This window comes from Gossypium hirsutum, chromosome D02 (genome assembly GCF_007990345.1).
Source record: "Gossypium hirsutum isolate 1008001.06 chromosome D02, Gossypium_hirsutum_v2.1, whole genome shotgun sequence".
Classification (NCBI taxonomy): Eukaryota; Viridiplantae; Streptophyta; class Magnoliopsida; order Malvales; family Malvaceae; genus Gossypium; species Gossypium hirsutum.
The window spans coordinates 48,645,284-48,666,202 of record NC_053438.1 but is presented as its reverse complement, the minus strand read 5'-3'; the positions used below and the strand labels follow the sequence as shown (position 1 = coordinate 48,666,202).

The 20,919-nt window shown below is 34.5% G+C and overlaps 1 long non-coding RNA gene across 1 annotated transcript; it reads left to right on the top strand.

Moving 5' to 3' along the window:
- The first annotated feature begins 9,419 nt into the window (after positions 1 to 9,419).
- On the top strand, positions 9,420 to 14,820 carry LOC107910100 (uncharacterized). Its single transcript, XR_001687469.2, has 2 exons — positions 9,420 to 11,407; positions 14,351 to 14,820. It is a non-coding gene; the product is annotated as an uncharacterized lncRNA (long non-coding RNA).
- The last annotated feature ends 6,099 nt before the right edge of the window (positions 14,821 to 20,919 follow it).

Here is a 20,919-nt window from a genome sequence, read left to right as displayed (position 1 = left end):
GGCAATTACATGGTAATATCGGATCCAAACCATCAATGTATGGTGCAAATGAAAAGGAAAGGAGGTATGGAAAGAAAAACACTGTCAGCGATCCAATTTGCCAAAAGAGTCTGTAAATAGGAAGCCTCTTATTTAGCCAAATTAAAGGCTCAGGAAGTCTTTAAGTTCTTTGATGAGATTTTGAAAAAAGTGGGCCAGTTATTGTAGTCTTTTTGGGATGTGATGTCTGCTGAGTTGCTCAAGAAATTACTACTAAAGAGGGAGGTGGATCATAGGATTGAGTTAGGGTCCAATATGGAGCTGCCAACGAGGGCCCTATATTGTATGTCTCCATTATAATTAGAAGAGTTGCGAAAATAATTGAACGAGATTTTAGATGCGGGATTTATTAGACCATCTAAACCTTCGTTAGATGCGCAAGAGTTGTTTCAAAAAAAACACGATGGGTTGTTGAGGATGTCCATCGATTACTGAGCCTTAAACAAAATCACTGTGAGAACAGGTACCCAATCCCCCTTATTGTTGATTTGTTTAATCAGCTTGGTAGTGTGAGATGGTTTACCAAGTTAGATTTGAGATCGAGGTGCCATCAAGTTCAAATAGCCGAAAGGGACAAGCCAAAGATAGTTTGCGTAACATAATATGGTTTGTATAAGTTCCTTATGATGCCTTTCGAGCTAACGAATGTTCCAGCCACATTTTACACTCTTATGAATAAGGTACTCCAACCCTTTCTAGTTCATTTTATGGTTGTTTATCTTGACGATGTTATGGTGTATAGTAAGTTGTTTGGGGAGCATGTGGAATATTTGAGGAAGGTGTTCCGAACCTGGTGGGAAAGTGAGTTATATTTCAAGGAAGAGAAGTGTTCATTCACCTAACGTGAGGTGCCATTTTTAGGCCACGCTATGGGAAATGGCAAGATCCGAATGGATGAAAGAAAAATTCAGTCCATTGTTGATTGGGAACCACCAACCAAGGTGACAGAATTGAGATCTTTCCTTAGGTTGGAAAACTATTGCTGATGTTTCATCAAAGGCTACTCCAAAATCATCGCACCCTTGACGAACTTGTTGGAAAAGGGTAAGGTATGAGATTGGGGTCCTCAATGTGAGAAGGTTTTTAACCAAGTGAAGCAAGTGATGACGAGAGAGCCCGTACTTACTTTGTCGGATTATTCGAAGTTGTACGAGGTACGCACTGATGCATCAAATTATGCAATTGAGAAGTACTAATGCAAGATAGGAAGGAGAGTCAAAAGAGGAGATGATACGGTCCAAGAAGAGGAGATGATACGGACCATACTAATACTTTCGAGAGTCAAAAGCTTAATGAGATAGAAAGGAGAGATACAGTCCAAGAAGAGGAGATGATCACTGTGGTACTTTACTTCCGTACATGGAGGCATTATTTATTGGGTTCCAATTTCGTATTCTTTACCGATAATGTTGTAAGTAGTTATTTTCTAACCCATAAAAATTTGTCTCTAAAACAACTCATTAGTAGGTTTTCCTAGTAGCATTTGATTTTACGATGGAGTATAAGCTGAGGAGTGCCAACATTATGGTTGATGCACTTAGCCGAAAGATGGAGTTTGTGACAATCAGCCAACCTGATAGCTCTACTAGAGCACATTCGAGAGGGATTGTCTCATGATCCCACAACCAAAAACTTGACTGAGCTTCCAAAAGTGGGGAAAACGAGGAGATTTTGGCTTAAGGGAGAGTTGTTATACACTCATGGGCATTGCCTTTATGTGCCTCAATATACTCATGAAGGAGTGTCATGACTCGAGGTGGGTTGGCCATCTAGGAATGCACAGCACTTTGGTCCTTTTGAAGGATCGTTACTATTGGCATCACATAGGGGGTGGTATGAAGACCCATGTGAGAACTTGTCTTGTGTGCCAACAAGATAAAGTAAAACTAAAGACTTTGGTCGGATTGCTACAACTATTGCCCATTCCAGAACCATGGAAGAGTGTATCAATACATTTTATTGTTTGTTTGCCTAAGTGTAATGGGTTTGCAAGCATTTTTGTTGTGGTGGACAAGTTTTCAAAGTATGGAACCTTTATTCCAGCAACCAAAGAGTGCCCTGCTGAGGAAGCAGCTTGTTTGTTCCTTAGACATGTGGTGAAATATTAAGGAGTGCCATAGTTTATCATTAGTGATCGAGACAAGTCATTCACAAGCTGATTCTAGACGGAGTTGTTTAAGTTGATGGGCTCAGACTTGAACTTTTTCACTAACATGCATCTCTAAACCAATAGGCAAACCAAATGAGTGAATATGTTGTTGGAGATGTATCTTCAGCACTATGTGAATGCCACACAAAGAGACTGGCCAAAGTTGTTAGATGTGGCCTAATTTTTATATAACTTGTAGCAAAGTTGGGCCACAAATTAAAGCCCATCCGAGATAGTGATAGGTTAGCAGCCACTCGCACCCAATGACTCACACCCAATGTTGTTGTAACTCGTTATATAGGACAAAATCTAGAAGCTTATCGATTTGCGAGAGATTGGCAAGAGAAAAATGACTTAGCCAGATCTTGTCTACCAAATACGAGTAAGCACAACAAGAAATGGGCGAATCAGAATTGAAGGAATGTGTAATTTTAGGTTGGTGATTCCTTGTTAAACTACACTTGATTTTACAACATAATGGCTTGCACAAGGGGCTTGTACGACGGTATGAGGGACCCTTTTGAGTTTCGAAGAGAGTTGGCAAGGTGGCCTACAAGCTTGAGTTACTGGCAAACCTCAAAGGCCACATTGTGTTTCATGTGAGTATGCTTAAGCCATTCCATGAGTTTTTCTGTGAGGATCAAGATGATCCAAATCGAGGCAAGTTTGAACGAGTGCCAATGGGGGAAAAGGTCTCCTACAACCGTGAGGTTGAAAGCATCCGGGCATATCGTGTGATCAGATGAAAGTACTATCAGTCATGACATGAATACTTAATTTGATAGAAGGGACTTCCCGACAGTGAAGCAAGTTGGGAACCTACCGAGGCCTTATGGCAGCTCTAAGGCAAGATAGACCAGTTTCAGGCGGAGGACACTACAAAGGTGTCTCTAGCACTGGTGAGGGAGAATGTCATGGGTTGCGCATAGTAGCCTGCAACCATGGCACATTTGTGTGATTCATAATGTTCAAGGGAGGTCATTTGGCCCAACTGGACTGACCCTTTGCTTGAAGAGATTGAAGGCCTATCTACAAAGCATGACAAATATAGAATATGATCTTCGAAGATATGCAATCTTAGATATGATATGTAAGCTTAGAAGATATGATTCTGTAATCTTAGGGATTTGATTTGTAAATAGCTTTTAATCTTAACCATTGATGTTCTTTGATTTGTATTGTTGATTTTGAGGAGGCTCAACTATAAATAGAGGCCTCTCCCCCTCTTTCTAAATCATTTATTGAGTAATAGAATTCTTGAAAGTTCACTCAAACATTCTCTCTTGTGTTCTAGCTTTTCTATGGCTTTGTTCATCTTTCAAGTTCTTTCAACTTTAGTGTTGCTTCTGCTTCGCTTTTCGTTGGTGCCTTGGAGGAATTATGTTTGAATCCTCAATTGTTAGGAGTTAGGTTGACTTAGGCCTTTTTGGAGCGAAGAAATTGCCTAAGGCCACATGGATTGCGAGACTAAAATTCTAGCCCGATGACACTAGTGGTGAGATGGCCGACACCAATATGCACTATAAAAAGACAGACCATTTTCGTACAAAAATTTGCACCTAAGTTATGTTCATAAATAATTAATTTATTTGAATCAGTTATGAAAACAGCCATCAATTTTGCTTTCTAATTTTCCTCTAGGGAAATATTTTGGACTTCCTGCTCCATCACCAAAACAAAATTGAGAAACTAACAAAGACAAAAAAAAAATGTTGACAAACGTAAGACAAACGTGCACTTTGACCGAAAAACCTTACACTTTACAAAGGGAAAGGCAAGACCACTAGAGTAAAATTTTTATTGATTTAAACTTTTTTAAGAATATAAACATATAAATTATAATAAACATTATTTATTGTTAACTAAATATTATTATATTGCAAACAAAAATCTATTATTTATTTATTTCTGTATTGTATAAAAAAAATTACAATATATAATTTTTAAAATTTTAAATATATACATACACTTTATATGCTATATTAACATATTTTTATGTTGTTAAGAAACATTAAAGAACAAATTAAAGTAGTTAATATTAAATAACAGAATTTTGTAATTTTTTAAATATAAAAAAATGGTTAAAAATTTCCTTAAATATAAAGTATTAATAACGTTCTCTCTAAAATTTTAAAAAAATTATGTATAATATATAAATTAATTATACTAATTTTAAAATTAAGCACATTTCATTATTGTTATATAAGGTAATAACTATTTAAAGAAAGTATTTAAATATTTAAATTAATTATACTAATTTAAAAATTAAACAACTGCAATAATGTTTATAGAAATTTAAAAGTATTAAATTAGCTAAAAGTGAAATTCTGGTTCTTTAACATCTTAGTTATTTCTTTTCTTCAACATATTGATTCTAAGTTTCTACAATTAATACTGTTAATCTTTTACTTTGTCTCAATTTTTATTTTATTTCATTTTATATTACAACTTGGATTTTTTATTATGAAATATTGAGTGGAAAGCCATATTATATCAGTAAGAAATATATTAATTTTTTTTTCAAATGTTAATTGTTGCATGTTATATTTTGAAATGTTTATATAAACAATTAAATCTATGCATCACTCAGATATAAAAACTAGATATTAGGAAATAAATATTTAATTATATTAACGGTTTTAAAATGTGGTGTTTAAATAAAAGTTAGAACAAGTTTCATTTTAAATCTATTGTTTATTAAAACTATTTCAATCTATTCTATTTTTCTATATTCTAATTTATTAACATTTTTGAAGGTGTGCTTTTCATAATATTACTAACATTTATATTATCTTTTTATGTCACGCTTTAAAATTTAGGGGTTAATTGAAATAATTAACGAAGAAATTCAATAGGCTTAGACGTTAAGTAGTTAGTGTCTTTCTAGAGATTCTAAGTTTAAGCTTTACTCCTATTTTCTTTTCATATTATTTTCAGCAACCTTGGATAAAAATCACACCAAAATAAATACTATTTCTTATTAAGGATAAAAAAACTTAATAATTATAAATAGGCTTAGGCCTAATGATTAAAACAATAGTCTCCTCCCTTGTTTACCCAAGATCAAGCCACTTCATCCCCAAATCTATTTTTTTTCAGCCCAAAACTTTGTGAAATTTACCCTTGCCGCCCTAGGGTTTCAAATCCTATACTATTTAATCAATCTTTCCTAATAACACTTGAATTTTGCCTTTTTTCAAATCCCTTTAGAATTTTGCCTTCTCCTCCCTTTTCTTCTTCATTTTCTTTTCTTTCCTCTCTTTTACATCAAATTTTACACATTTTTATTGCCGAGTATTTTGCTTTCTTGAACTTAAACATCCTCCATTCGATCGTTCTTTCCATCGATTTTAGAATTTTCGTCAATAAAATCTCAATCTTTGCCAAGAAATGGTAAGTACATCTCGTTTCAAAGATTAGATCTCGAATCTTCATAGTACTTCTATACAAATATAATCTTTCATTCAATCTAATCAATCTTTTATGATTCTTGACGTAACTTTCGATGATCTTGATAAATCTTGAAATAAAGTGTTGACTCTTGTATAAATGTCATTTGAAGGACCTGTTTTAGGTGCATCAAATCAGATTTGACCATAAGGAACATTGATCGAGCTCCCAACAAAAGGTGTGTGTTTTTTCCTAAGCAAATCGAGGCAAACTGTGTCTAGGAATACGGCCACACGGTCTCTCATACGGGTGTATGTACCACACGGGTGCATCACACGACCCCCACATGACCATGTACCTTTGAAACCCTAGGCTAGTTCGAATCTCACACGGCTTATTACACGACTGAGTATCTCTTGTAAGCTAATTTTGCAATTGTCACACGACCACAGTCTATTATATGGCTTGGCCACACGGCTGTGTAACCCTTCCACACAGCCTACAGCTTCTCACATGGCTTTGGCCACACCACTATGTGACCCCTACTTTATGATTTTGCCCAAAAATCCATGATTTATTTAGTTTAGTCCCTAAATAATCCTCGAATTGTATTAGACATGACCACAGTCTATTACACGACCTGGCCACACGGTTGTATAACCCTTCCACATGGCCTATAGCCTTTCACATGGCCGGGCCACACCACTATGTGACCCTTACTTTACGATTTTGCCCAAAATCCATGATTTATTCAGTTTAGTCTATGAATAGTCCCCAAATTGTCTTAGAGTTATATTTCTTTCAACTGAACCCTTGATAGTATGACTATTGGAATACATGATCTGAGTAACTGAATTATTATATATGCATGACATGTGAATAACATATGTCTTTGTATTTGTATTTCTGATAAATTATTATTGTACATGCATGATAATATTATATGCCTGTCTCATCTGTATTTCTAATTGTATGTTCAACATGCTTTATGATACCGTTAAACCAAACCTATGATAAGTATGTCTTTGTTACTGTATTGATTTGTAAAAAAAAAACATATATCTTATTTCCATATTGACCCGTTATAAGCATATTTGTTGCTTATCATCTTAATCTATTATAAACAGGTCATAATACATTGCATGGAGTGGGGCGCTTTGAAAAGAGGAAGCTCTAGAAGTTTAATAATCTGCAACTATGGTGGTTCATCCACAAATATTCTGGCAGCTCTTATTTGCAAATATGTTTTGCATTCACAACCTTCTAGCAACGTATTAACCTGCAACTCTAGTGGTTCATCCGCAACGCGGTGTGTAGGGATGGAAGAGTTTTGGGGAACTCTTGTTATGGTGTGTAGCGGTGGGGTAGGATCTTTTATGTTAAACTGAAATTGCTTTACAGTCATAAGCATGCACATACAAAATTGTGAATTCTGAGATGATATATATGTAGATGAGTTGATCTGAAATACTGATATTTTGGAATTGTTGTTGTGAGTTATGCTATGAACCGTGATTCTATATGTTTTGTCTGTTGTTTACATTGATTTTCTTGTGATTAAACTCACACTGAGCTTCTTAAAGCTTACTCTCCCTTGTTTTCTACCTTTATAGATAACTCACTAGGTCAGAATAGTTTCATTTATATAAAAGTATTACTAGGTTTATTTCTTCAGTTCTTGTTATTTCGGAATTGTATTGCTTTAATTAGACTATGGCATGGGACTTATGCTTTCATTTTATTTAGCATGCATGATTTTTAATTTGAATTTAGGATATTGATCATGGAATTAGATTTGGTTATGCATAAAATAATTCTGAATTAACTCAATTAAGGCTAGTTTGAAGATCACTTTTACGCTGCTAAGTTATAATTAAATTTTGAGTAATAAATAAGTTAGAAATTAACTAATTTTTCAAAAGGTGATCACCGTTGCAAGAAAAATATTACATTTAATCAGATTTTGTTAACTCATGAGTTTTTCTGAAAATAGGCTAAGTTTTTTTTTAAGATAAACAAATGTTTGATAAACTCCGATAGCTTATTAGGTCATTTTAGTGGCTAATGTAATCTTCCGAATTCGGCTTAATGTCTAGGCCGGATTGAGAAGGTTATATTTTTTTTTCCATATATATCTCTACACCATTTTTAAATTTGTATGATTTCTATTATTTTTTATTTTGCCAAATATTATCACTAAATAGTTTTAATAATTTAAATAAAAATGAATATCTTTTTTTTTAAAATTTCCTAATATTATTGATAAAAATATTAAAATAAAATTTAAATTAATATATTTTAATTAATGTAAAGAAAACTAGTTAATATATATAAGGTATATGAATCCATCGGCCCTTTAGTTTTTGTTGATGAAAGTGAAGTCAATACAAGGAACATTAACTATGATCATATGATAAAATTTAATGAAGATTAAAAAAATATGAACCAGGCTGCACATGGACATGGTTCGTCAGTTTAATTGATGGATTACTTTTCTTTTCTTTTTTCCTTATGTGGGACATGATTTTATTTTAAGCCCGACAGTCACGCAAAAAAGTCATTAAGCATTGCAGAGTTTTTTTTTTTTTTTTCTTTCCAATGGTGCATATAATTATAGTAATGAATGGTTTTTAATTGGAAGAACATGTTATAGCTTTGTTTCTTATTGTTATAAATATACAAGAAAATGTGAATCATGCACATGCCTTGATAATTATTGATTCTATATTATAAGGTCACAGTATGAATTTTGGACCTTACAAATGTATGAATGTTGATTAAATATGAACAAAGAACCACATATAGTGTAATGTTGAAAAATGGCAGACCGGCTTTCTTTCCTTTTTCTTTTTTCTTGCTAAATGGCAGACCGATTTTCGATTCCATGGGCATCATAAATTTAATATCTAATTGACTTGGAATTATGACTGTTAGGGATCTGTTTGACTAAATAAAGATTTGAAGGAAAGAATATTTTGAACGAAATTGATAAAATCTATTGATTAATTACTTAAAAAGAGTTATTTGTCTAAATATTTTTAAATTATGACTCTCATTTTAAAATAATTTTTAAACTTTAAAACATTCTAATTACATTTTCAGACAATCGATGTTGAATCAATAAGATCATTTTATTATTGAAATCATTAATTTAATTGTTAAATGGGACATCATATCTTACGTGACATAATTTAAAATTGTCAAAAATATTTTAAAATTAAAAACTAAAAACAAAATAAAACCGAAAAAAAGAGTGTGTGAATGATAGTTTTTATAAAAGCTTTAAAAACCTCAAAACCAAGATTTTAAAACAATTAATTAATTGTTTATCTGGCATCCTCGTAATTGTCCATGTGTATGTCAATGTCAATAAAGTTAATGTTTATTAACTTTTCTATCTATTTTGCGGCGATTTGATTAAAAAAATACAAGTTTAAAGGTTAAAAGAGGCGAAAAATTAAATAAAAAAAACTAATATAATTATTTTATAAAGTTGGAGGCATAAATATATCATTATGCCTAACAAAAATCACAAATCACTTTAAACGTCTAATACTCCAAACTATGCAAAGAGAAATATTTACAAAAAATATGAAATAATATTATTTATAGTTTTCATTAAATTATATAATTGATGCATTGATCCCACAAAATATTTGAAAATGGTCTCTTAAAAATATGTTTCACAAAAAAATTAAAAAGGGCTTACTCAAATTTTTGAAAATTAATTATTTTATATAAAAATAAATGAATCTCTCTTCAGCCACTAAAACCCAAAAATCTCTAATCCTTTTATTTTCTTCCGGCACTGAGTACATTTCTTTCAAGTGAGCCTCTCTAATTTAATAACAATTCTTCTTTTCTTCTCAAGTTTTATTGATTAATCTCTAGAAAATTAGGATTGTAGCTTTTCTTGTGGTAGATTGATATGTTTATGTAAGATTGATTATTTATTTATTTATTGAATGATTAGGAGATATTGATTTTAAATGAGATTCCTAACATTGTGATTGAGTAATAACATTGATTAAATAGTTCAAAAAATCTATAAAGAATGGAAAAAATGGTTAAGACTCTGTCTACGGTGGATACTACGGTGGGGAAGAATTCTGCAGGCTCGAATAATGGCAACGAAGAAGGTAAAACATCGCACAGATGTACCCCCAGATCTGAATGGCCCGACTGTGGATAGAAATGGGCAGGTGGTGCGGGAAACAAATGTGCCAAAGGATTCGCACAAGACAATTATTGGGTGCACATTCAGATCAAAACACATGTACTAATATGAAGGAGATATTTGAGTTACAGAATGGAGATGTGGCTACAGAGGTGGTTGATGGCGTTCCATCGATCACATTTTCTAATCGTGTGCATTAGTCTATTGAGCGAAAAATGGCTATCACAGTTATTGTTAAAGTCATAGGGAAGAAAGTGGGATTTAATGCATTACTAAACAAAATATCGGTGTTATGGAGCCTTGGGAGTAGATTTCAACTCATGGATCTAGAGAATGATTTTTCCTTGTTAGATTTTAGGATAAGAATGATTTTGATAAGGTGTTGATGGGTGGTCCGTGGGTGATTTTTGGGCATTATCTAACGGTGAGGCTGTGGTCATCAGACTTCTCTACAGCTAATGGTATTTTGGAGAAACAAGTGGTATGAATTAGATTACCTAGGTTTTTGTAGGGATACTACTCAGAAATTTTGCTTCAAGCCATTGGCCAAGTTATTAGTCCCGTGGTTAAAATCGATGCGCATACCAATGCAGTAGCGAGAGGAAGATTTGCCCGGATGGCTGTGTGTATGGATCTAAATAAGCCTCTGGTCTCTAAGTTCAGGATTAATGATAGATTGCACAAGGTAGAATATGAGTCCTTACCAAACATTTGTTTTACATGTGGTTTGTATAGGCACGGTTCAAACTTTTGTTTGAGGCGTCAAGTAGCTGGGCTAAGGTAGCTGGTGGTCAAAATGAGTCGGAGGGGGTGAAACCAGACATACAAAACCGGGTTGAGGAAGAGCCATTTGGCTTATGAATGTTAGTGGATCGTCAGCAGAAAGGGAAATGGAGAAGTTTTTCGGGCGTAAAAACCGATGGTGGTGTTAACTGTGTTGGTGGGTCTCGCTTTTCGATGCTGAAGACAGATAACATTCAGACAGGTTCCATTCGTCACACCAGGATTGAGGAGAAATCTGATGAAATTGTTAATTGGGATAGGATTTCAGCTTGATTCACGGAGAAGAAAGATTTAAGGGTGGCTGGAGATAAAAGCAGCAGCAGGCAAAATGTTGTTAGGCCTAAGGAGAAAGGAACATTAGTGGGTAATAGGCATAAAACAGGCCAAAAAATTTTAAAGCCCAATAATAGTGGTGTTAGTCTGGCTAGTAAGGAAAGTGTTAGTGGATTTGATGATGGGTCTTTAATGGGTCGGTTGGGTAATATTGAAAGAATGAATAATTTTCAGTTTCAAGTAGTAAATGTTCAGCCAGTTCTTGATCGATCAAGGCATAAGGCGTTTAGAGCACTGGGGAAGGAGCTTCAGTAAACTGAAAAACGTTTACGAAAAGAGAATAATGTGGTCATCGTTGGGGGAACCAAGGATGGGAGTTTTGAACAAGAAAAATGTAGTACATCAAAAGGGGTTACCAAAAAAAAAAAACACATGACGATGGAGTAGTGAAAATTGACCAGGTCATGGTGGATTTGACAATGGCTATGGAAAGGATTGTGAAAGGTATCGAACGGTCGTAGAATCAATTTGCTCTAGAAAATTTGTCACTGACGATAGTGGGGCTTAAGGATGTGGAGTCTAATCAGGGTGTGGGGGTAAGTTGCTGATGTTGTTGTGGATTTTTTTATCTGCTGATTTTCATTGTTTTCTCTTTTCCCGTTTGTTTTATGGATTTGAGCCTGATGTTTTGGAACGTTCAGGGAACGGGTCACCCCCAATTCCGCAAAATTGTTGCTGAATATAGGAATGAGTTTAATCCTAATATTTTGTGCTTGTTTGAAACCTAGATTAATGGGTCGCGTGCTGATGAAATTATTGGCAGACTTGGTTTTCCAAATTCGTTAGAAGTTAATGTATTTGCAAGGGGTATTTGGGTTCTTTGGAATGATACGATTATTATTGATATTTTGAATTTACATTCGCAAATCCTTCATACGCAGATCCAAAGTGGTAAAAACTCGTCTAGTTTTCTTTGTTCGATAGTGTATGCTAGTCCCTAAGTGGTGACGAGGTGTTTACTTTTTGAATACTTAGGTTCTTTGGCATGCTCGGTTGATGAACCTTGGCTTATCACAGGGGATTTTAATTTGATTTTGGATGTTTCGGAATGTACTGGTAGTGTAGCTATAACACAGAATTGATGTGCGTATTTCCAAAAATATTTGTCTAATAATGGCCTTCGCGATTTCAGTTGTAATGGTTCCCAATTTACATGGAGTAAAGGAGGTCTGTCTCAAGCAATTACTAACTCTAATTGGGATACTTTTGCTCCGAAATGTGTGGTGCGCAATCTTTATTGTTTAAAGTCAGACCATCAGACGATTCTAGTTTCTCTAAGACCTATGATTAAGAAGGGTTAGAGGCCATTTCATTGTCTTGATAGTTGGATGCTACATGGTGAGTTTAAGGAATTGGTTGATAGCAACTGGATTCTGGTGAGTCAATAGTGGATAATATTGAACAGTTTTAAGAGAAGGTCCAGGAATGAAATAAAAGGGTGTACGGTAATGTCTTTACTTGTAAACATAATTTGATCGTTGAACTTATAAGGGTGCAAAGGATCTTAGAAGGGAGGATTTCTCCTAGACTACGTAATTGTGAGTTGGAGTTGAGGAAAGAAATTGAGAAGGTGCTAAAGCATGAGGAACTTTTATGGTTTCAAAAGTCCCGATCAAATTGGCTATTGAATAGAGATAGAAACACAAAGTATTCCCACAGCCATACGCTTGCTAGACATAGAAAAAACAAGATTGAGGGTATTAAAATTGAAGTTAATGAGTGATGCTTTGATTCTGATGTATTAGAACAACATGTGGTGGTTTTTTTAAGACTCTATTCATTAGATTTTTCAGCCAATGGGAATCTTCTATGTAAGGGGAAATTTCTCGAATTGTTACTACTTGAGAATGAAATTCTTCAACTCGCAGTTTTAGTAGAGAAGGTTCGGAGTACAGTTATCGGAATGGCTTTGCTTAAAGCACTAGGGGTGGACAGGTTTCATGCCAAGTTTTATCAAGCACAGTGAATACTGTTGGGCTTTCGGTTTGTACACTGATGAGGTGGGTAATGGAGGGGTGTCTGTTGGATCTTAGAATTAATAAAACCTTTTTTTTTTACTACCGAAGATTTAAAGGCCGGAAATGATTACGCAATTTAAACCAATCAATCTATGTACGGTTTTATATAAAGTAATCACGAAGACAATTGTTAATAAGCTACATCTATTGATAGTAAAGCTTATTAAATAGAACTAGACGAGTTTTGTAATGGGTAGGAATATTGCGGACAACATTGTCATAGCTCAGGAAGCAATTAACACTATGGGATTGTGTTGAAAATTGACCTTAAGAAAGCGTATGATCGTATCAGATGAGATTTTTTTAAGGGACATAATTTCTAAAGTAGGTTTATCAGCTATGTTAGTCACTGTTATCTTAAACTGTGTCTCATCATCTTCACTTCAAGTACTCTGGAATGGTGCGGCCACTGATGCCATTAGATCATCCCAGGGTATTCGACAGTGAAATCCTCTATCGTCATATTTGTTTGTGTTGTGCATGAAGAGATTGGGTCACCTAATAGATGAAGCGGTGAGTCAATGGAGGTGGAAATCGTTGTTGAGGCCCAGCATTGTCGCATTTATTTTTTGCGAACAATCTAATGTTATTTTGTAAGGCTATGCCGGAACAAGCTGAAAATATAACTGAGATCCTGGACACGTTTTGTTATTATTCAGGACAAAAGGTGAATAGAAATAAATCTCAGATTTTCTTCTCACCTAATGTACTGAATGGAACAGTTGCAGATATCTATAGGAAGGTGGGTTTTGTTTGGGTCGAGGATCTTAGAATATATATTGGGATGTCACTTATTCATAAGAGAGTTGGAGTTAGTACCTTTGATTTCGTGGTTAATATAGTCTGCAATAGACTGAATGGTTAGGAAGCGAAGAAGTTGTCGTTAACTAGTGAGCAACGTTAAAAAAATCTATCCTCCTATGGATACCTAATTATTTCATGGCTACGGTACGTATTTCTATCTCTATATATGGGGTCATTGAAAAACTAGCTCACAATTTTATTTGGGGATCCACATTTGAAGGAAACCAGCATTGTTAAGTTGGGTTGAATGTTGGCGGTCTTGGTGTGCGAAGTCTAGCTACTTAGAATAAGATTTTTTTTGATAAAGTTAGGCTTTCAATTGCTGATTAGGAATGATGCTTTATGGGTACAAATTGTGAGAAACAAGTATAGTGTTTGTGGGATCCTTCCTAATAGTATTGTAAGAAGCAATTGCTCAGTTTTATGGAGATCGTTAGCAGGGATATGGATAGATGTGATTAATAATTTCTATTGGGCTATAGGGGATGGGTGCCTTACAAATTTTTGGAATGACAATTGGATTTTTCCAGTATGTCCTCTCCGAACTTTCTTTAGATGATCAGATAGACTAGATGACACTTTACGTGTTTGTGATGTAGTGGATGGGAATGGTAATTGGGATTGGGTTCGTTTCTAATGGGTCACTTTGTTTTACAGATAGCTGTTATTCTACCTCCTTTCATGGAGATGGGCGACACAAAGTAGCTTTTCATCGGCGGAGACATACGGAGGTATTCATCAATATGGATCAATTGTGAACTGTAATGTTTGCAAGTTGATCTGGTTGATCAAGGTGCTTTAAAGGGTTAGGGTGTTCATGTGGAAAGATAGGCTTTTGACTAATGGAAAGTGTGCAAGGAGGCATATGGCGAATGAAAGCCACTGTTCAAGATGTAGCAACGCTTATGAATCGGAGATCCATGTGGTGTGGGATTGCATTTTCCTAAGACTGTTAGGCGATCAGTTGTGCCAACTCATACATGGGTAAAATTTTTCGCTATGCCTATGAATGAACGGATTTTAAGGAATTTAGAGAATGTTGGGGAGTGTAGTGGTCAAGATTTTGAATGGTGTATTTTTTTTTCCTATAATGTATTGGTTGTTATGAATGGTATATTTTTTTCTTATAATGTGTTGGTTGTTATGAAAGAACCGGAATATGTATGTGTTTCCAAGTTACCACAGTAGTTCCTAAGAATCATTCCCCAATTGGCATAACACAACTCAATCCCCAAGAATCATTTTTAATCATTCAAAATAATAACACAATACTTTAATTGTTAAATTAAATTATAAATTTAGAAGAAGATAAAAGAAATACGCCTTTTATCATTTTTTAGCTATCATTTATGGGTGTTTGAATCAAAGGTTGACCTTTCAAGTCTGTAATTAGAATCATTGCATTTTGATGTAAATGAAATTATTGCCTGTTACATGTCTTAAAAAAAAAAGAAAGTATTGAAGTGAAGTCTTGGAAGAGTAGATCACGATATTAAAGTCATTTAGAAAAATGAATCCAAAAAATTAGATACAAATCCACAATTTGTCAAAGTTTTGAAGAGAGCCAAATTATACATGTACATGCCAGATTTTGCCCGGGCCTAAAAGACCCGCATTACAGATATGGCCCAATTAATAAAACAAATAGTGGCCCAAACCCAATTTCAACGAAATAGGCCTAAAATAAATGACCCAAACCTAAAGCCCAATTACAGTTTAGCCCAAATAGCAAGAACAGTTTCTGAAACCCTAGCAACAGCAACTTCTCGCGCCGCAGCCCTCTGAATCTCCGTGGATCTTCACCTACGCATCAAGGAAAAACAAAAAGGAAACACAATCATAGATTCGAAAATCAAACAAAGAAACAAATTTTGTTTCTTCTTTTAATTGTTTCATTCTATAAAAAAGCCACGAATACATTGTAATATGAGATTTTTCGGGAAATCAATAAAAAACAGATACTTTTACAGCAAAAAGAGCAGAATACCAAAGAGCAAAGATCAATCAACAAAAAGGTTGATTTTTTTTCGTTTTGTTATTTTCGTTTTTGTTATTTTTTAAAAGAAATAGAATAAAACAAAATAAAAGGTAAAAAACTTATCTTTCTTCATTTCTGAAACGCCGTTAAGGCAGCCGAGGCTCGTCTCCGAGGATAGACGATCGGAAACCGAAGAGTTTCTTGGGTATTTGGGGCATTTTGCTTACTTTTTTGAAGATTTTAAGCCCGGATTCGGACTTACAGGGGTTTAAAAGAGCAAATAGGTGTTTTTTCCCTTCTCCGGCCACTGTAGACGGCGGTGCCAGCGCCAGAAATCGGTGGCCGGCGCGGTGGCCGATGACCGGACTGGAGGCTGGACGACTAAGAGAGGGGAGAGTTTTTTTAGGATTTCTGTTTTTTTTCTAAAGGAATGGGAAAAATGAAATTTTTAGGTTTTTTTTTTTACTTAAATAGCCTGGTGAAACAACGCCGTTTCACTAGGCCTCCCCAGATGCCAAAATGGCGTCATTTTGGGGGACCGACCCGACTCCGACCCGACCCAACCTTAGGATCCGCGTGTTTTATACGGAGGGGCAAATTACACTTTTAGCCCCTTCGCCCTTTAAATATTTTATAATTAAGTTTTTTTATATTTTTAATTCGCCCTTTTATTTATTTTCAATTTCAATTTAACCCTACCTGAACGACGCCGTTTTAGAGGAGAAGGGAACATTTCCCTTCCAGCCCCTCTATATAATTCACGTTTTCAATTTAATCCTTTGGGTTTTATTTATTTGCGGATTTGCCCCAGATTTTTCATATTCGGTTCAATTTAGTTTTTTTTTAAAATTAATTAACTTCCATAATGTAATTATTTCATCCTTTTTTGTAATTATTTTTTATTTATATATGTATATTTGATGTTTTCATGTACACATTTATTTATTTATATTTTTTTAAAAAACAAATATTTTTATATGTATGTATATTTATTTTTAATATTGTAATTATTATTTAATATTTTTTTTATATATTTTTTATGTATCCATTTATTTTCCTATATATATGTCTATTTTCTATAATGTAATTATTATTTAATTTATGTTTTTTATATGTACATGTGTATATATTTTTAACAAATGTTTTATTTATATCCATATAGATATTTATTCTTTTAAAAAATGCTCGAATATATATATTTTTAAACACCTATTTTATAATCTATATATGTTTATTTATTTTTCTTTATCTTCATAAGTATTATGTATTGCATATATATATAAGTTCCATAACTCAAAAATTTATTTGTAAATCATATGTATATTTTAATCTTCATAATTTCTATGTGCATATTATATATATATATTTTCTCTTCATTTATTTTGTTTGCTTTCTTCATTCGTTATTTAATTATGTTTAAATTTAATATTTTGCATGCCATGGATTATTGTCTTTTCATTTCGTTTATTTAGTTGTTTATATTATTTCTATGTTATTGATGTATTTATTATTGTTGTATTTATTATTATGGCATTTGTACATAATTTAACATTACGTTATCTTTTCACTCGAATTTAAAAATAGAACTTTTCAAAATAGAGATAATACTCGTATGTAGGATTTTCAAGAAAATTGAGCCCTAACGTATTGGGTTCCGATTTTCTTCGTAAAATCTAATAATCGAGGATTGCTCTTTAATCAAACAAAACAAAACTTGTCATCGGGAATTCAATAGGTTGTGTCATAACGTATTGGATGTGACACGTTGATTTCTCGAGACAAAGATTTTTTAAAAAAATAAATAAAGGAAATATTTAATGTTTGGGATTTTAGGAAATTGTGCCCTAACGTATTGGGTTGCGATTTTTTCATAAATTTTAAACAATTAGATATTTTCTTAAATTTTATACAAGCTTTTTTTGGACCGACTCATCTTGAAAAGAATAAAATGTTGTGCCCTAACGTATTGGGTGTGATACTTTTCTTTTCAAAAAGATAAAGTCTTAATAAATAATTTAATTTAACTAAGGATAGTATTGTTTTTTTTCTCGACAATAAGATATTAATTAATCAATTTGGTACCAATTTTTGGGCGTTACGAGGGTGCTAATCCTTCCTCGTACGTAACTGACTCCCGAACCCATTTTTCTAAAACTCATAGACCAAAGCTATTTTTTAGGTGATCCAATCACACCTCAATAAAATATTGGTGGCGACTCCCAATTTTTGTTTTTTTTCGACAACTAATTTTTTTTTCCAAAAATAAAAAAATGGTTTCGACAGCTTGGCGACTCCACTGGGGACTTTTTTAAAAAAAAGAGTCGAGCCACAAAGTTGATTAATTCTTGTCTTATGGTCGAGAAAATATTTTTTTAAAAAATTCATGATATCCTTTTGCATTCATTATTTTCTTACTTAATTGGTGTAAATATTGTTTGCATTGCACATTACATGTGTTGGATAATTTTACCCTTCTAAGTGGGAGTGAGAAACTATTCATTCGTGAGGTTTTCACCTTCGTATAGGATAGTGGATCGCTTTCGGAATACATCGGTACCTACGCCTTCGTGAGATTTTCATCTTCGTATAGTCATAGGGAAAATGTATTCCCCTAAACTGAACTTGATCTATATGAGCCTATAATGGGTGAAGATCGAGGAATCTGCTGGTTCGGGTATCTTTACTTTAGAGCCAAACCGCATATAATGAGCCTTAGGAGCTTGCCTTAGGTAGAACCACACTAAACCCTAGTAGATGTCCTAATAGATGTTTTACTCTTCCTTGATTATATGCTTATATTTGATACTGACTTTTGTGTTTTTTTTATTGCATGACATGGCATTTCATTCCACCATAAAAGGCGTCAGTCCATATTCAGTTGCTAGATAGAAAGCTTGCCATGGAAAAAGGGTTTCTTGATAAAGTGGAGGACAATGCGGCTGTTCGAACTTGGTCTGAAACAACGCAACGAGAAAAGGGTGATAGTTTGGCTGATGGGTATGTATCGAAATTGTGGGACTTTACGCGCATCAGTGTAACTCAAAACAATTTACAAGAGTTGAAGGAGATGTGGGATCAGTGGAATGACGAGGTTAGACAGCTATTCTATGATAATTATAAGGATTTGCCTTGTTTGCTTGACGTAAAGGTAGACAAGCGTTTGTTTCGAGCCCTCGCCCAGTTTTGGAATCTTACTTACAGCTGCTTTACATTTGGGAAGGTTGATTTGGTGCCTATGATAGAAGAATATGCGGCTTTACTTCGATGTTCAAAGTTTCAAGTAGACAGGGTTTACTCGAGAGTGGTAAATATGCCAACCTTTTCAAATAAGCTGATGAGTATAATAGGGATGAGTGAACAGTGGGTTGCTGCACGGATTAAGCAAAAGGGGGATAGTAAGTGCGTTCCTTGGAGAAGCTTGAAAGATGCAATTCTAACACACCCAGACGTAAGAAAGAGGTTAGATGTCTTTGCTTTAAGTATATACGGCTTGGTTGTCTTCCCTAAAGCCTTGGGGCATGTGGATGAAGCAGTCACTGATTTATTCGACCGGCTCGATAAAAAGGTTACACTGATTCCGGCAATTTTGGTAGAAACTTTCAGGTCATTGAGTGCATGCCGAAAGACGGGTGAATGTAGATTTATTGGATGTGCACAACTTCTACTCGCATGGTTTCATAGTCACTTTTGGAAGGTGGATAAGGTTTCGTATCGAGTTTTCTCTGAAAATTATTCACCACTAAAGGAGATAGTAGCTACGCCGAAGAGGGATGACATTTCGGAGGAGAAGTGGATGGCGATTCTTCAAAATCTTCAGGAGGAGGACGTTGAGTGGAGAGCTCCTTGGTTGCTTCCAGATGAGATCCTGTATAGGTGTGGTAATTTCGATTGGGTTCCACTACTTGAGATTTGGGGAGCTATTGGATATGCCCCGTTATTGGTGCTGAGACAGTATAGGTCAAGACAATTTATACCTGCGATCCAAGGGATAGCTGATTGTGAATTTTCGTACAAAGATGATGGTTATAGAAAGAAGATTCAAGAGATGTCTAGCGCATGGAAACAGACTCGCCGAATGAAGGGGTTAGCTATGGGTCCGATGACAACTCCTGCGTATAACGAATGGTGGGGTAGGAGAATCAACGACAATATACCCAAGGTAAGTCAGGAAGGTCGCCAGCCAATAGAGGAGCATTTGCGAGTTATCCCTTCTGAGTTGGAAATCATAAGACAAGATTTTGAGAGAAGAAATGCGGATTTAGAAAAGAAGATAGAGCAAATGGAGGAAGAAAAGACGAACTTGAGATTGGACATAGACGTTCAAAAGCTCGAAACTGAGAAATTAATGAAAGAAAAAAACAAGGCTGAGGAGGAGCTGGGTAGTCTAAAGACGGATTATAAAAAGTTACGTCTGTTAATGAGAACTGCCGGGCTGGGAAAAACATCAGAACAGTGGCGAGCAGAAATTCGAGAAGAAAAGGACAAAGTCGATAGATGGGAACAGAAATTCCAAGAGATGTAGAGGTGAAACGAGGCTTTAGAAAAGAGTTTGTCAGAAAGCCAAAAGGAAAAGGGTGAGTTAAAGGATAGGGTGATCGTGTTGGAAAGATCTCTTCGTCAGTATCAAAATTGAAATTCCGTAATAGAGTTGAAAGCAAGCTTGAACAAGATTGAAGAAATGAAGAAAAGAATCGAAGAGCTAGAAACGGCGCTACGAAATTGTGAAATCCGGATCAAGCACTTGGAAGCAAATGAAAATCGTAATAAGGAACAGCTACACTACTTTCAGAACCAAGTTAGGAGCAGAGATCATATTATGGAGGAAGCTGTAGTTCAGATCCGAGAAGTAGCTGATCACGTACAAACTTTGGCAATACAAGCAGACATGCTGAGTGTGAAGTATGAATTAGAATCAGATCGGGGGTAAGAGTTAGCTGTGTTACTTAGGAAGATTAAAATGCTGAGTAATAGGGCAAAGCTTTATTTGTAATTCACTTTATGTAAAAAAAAATTTCTTTCTAGTAAAGTTTTCTTAAATGGAATTTAATCAAAATTGACGCCTTTTTTGCATTCCTTTCATGCATTGCATTACTTCGTATGCATTTAAAAATATTAAAAGATTCTAATTAATTTAAATCACTCCTCAGTTAATCCGGAAACCAACCAGCCTACTAAACACCGCTACGGTACTCGATCAAAAACTAGGGACATGGATCAAAGGATGGAAAAGCTAGAACAGTTCCAAAAG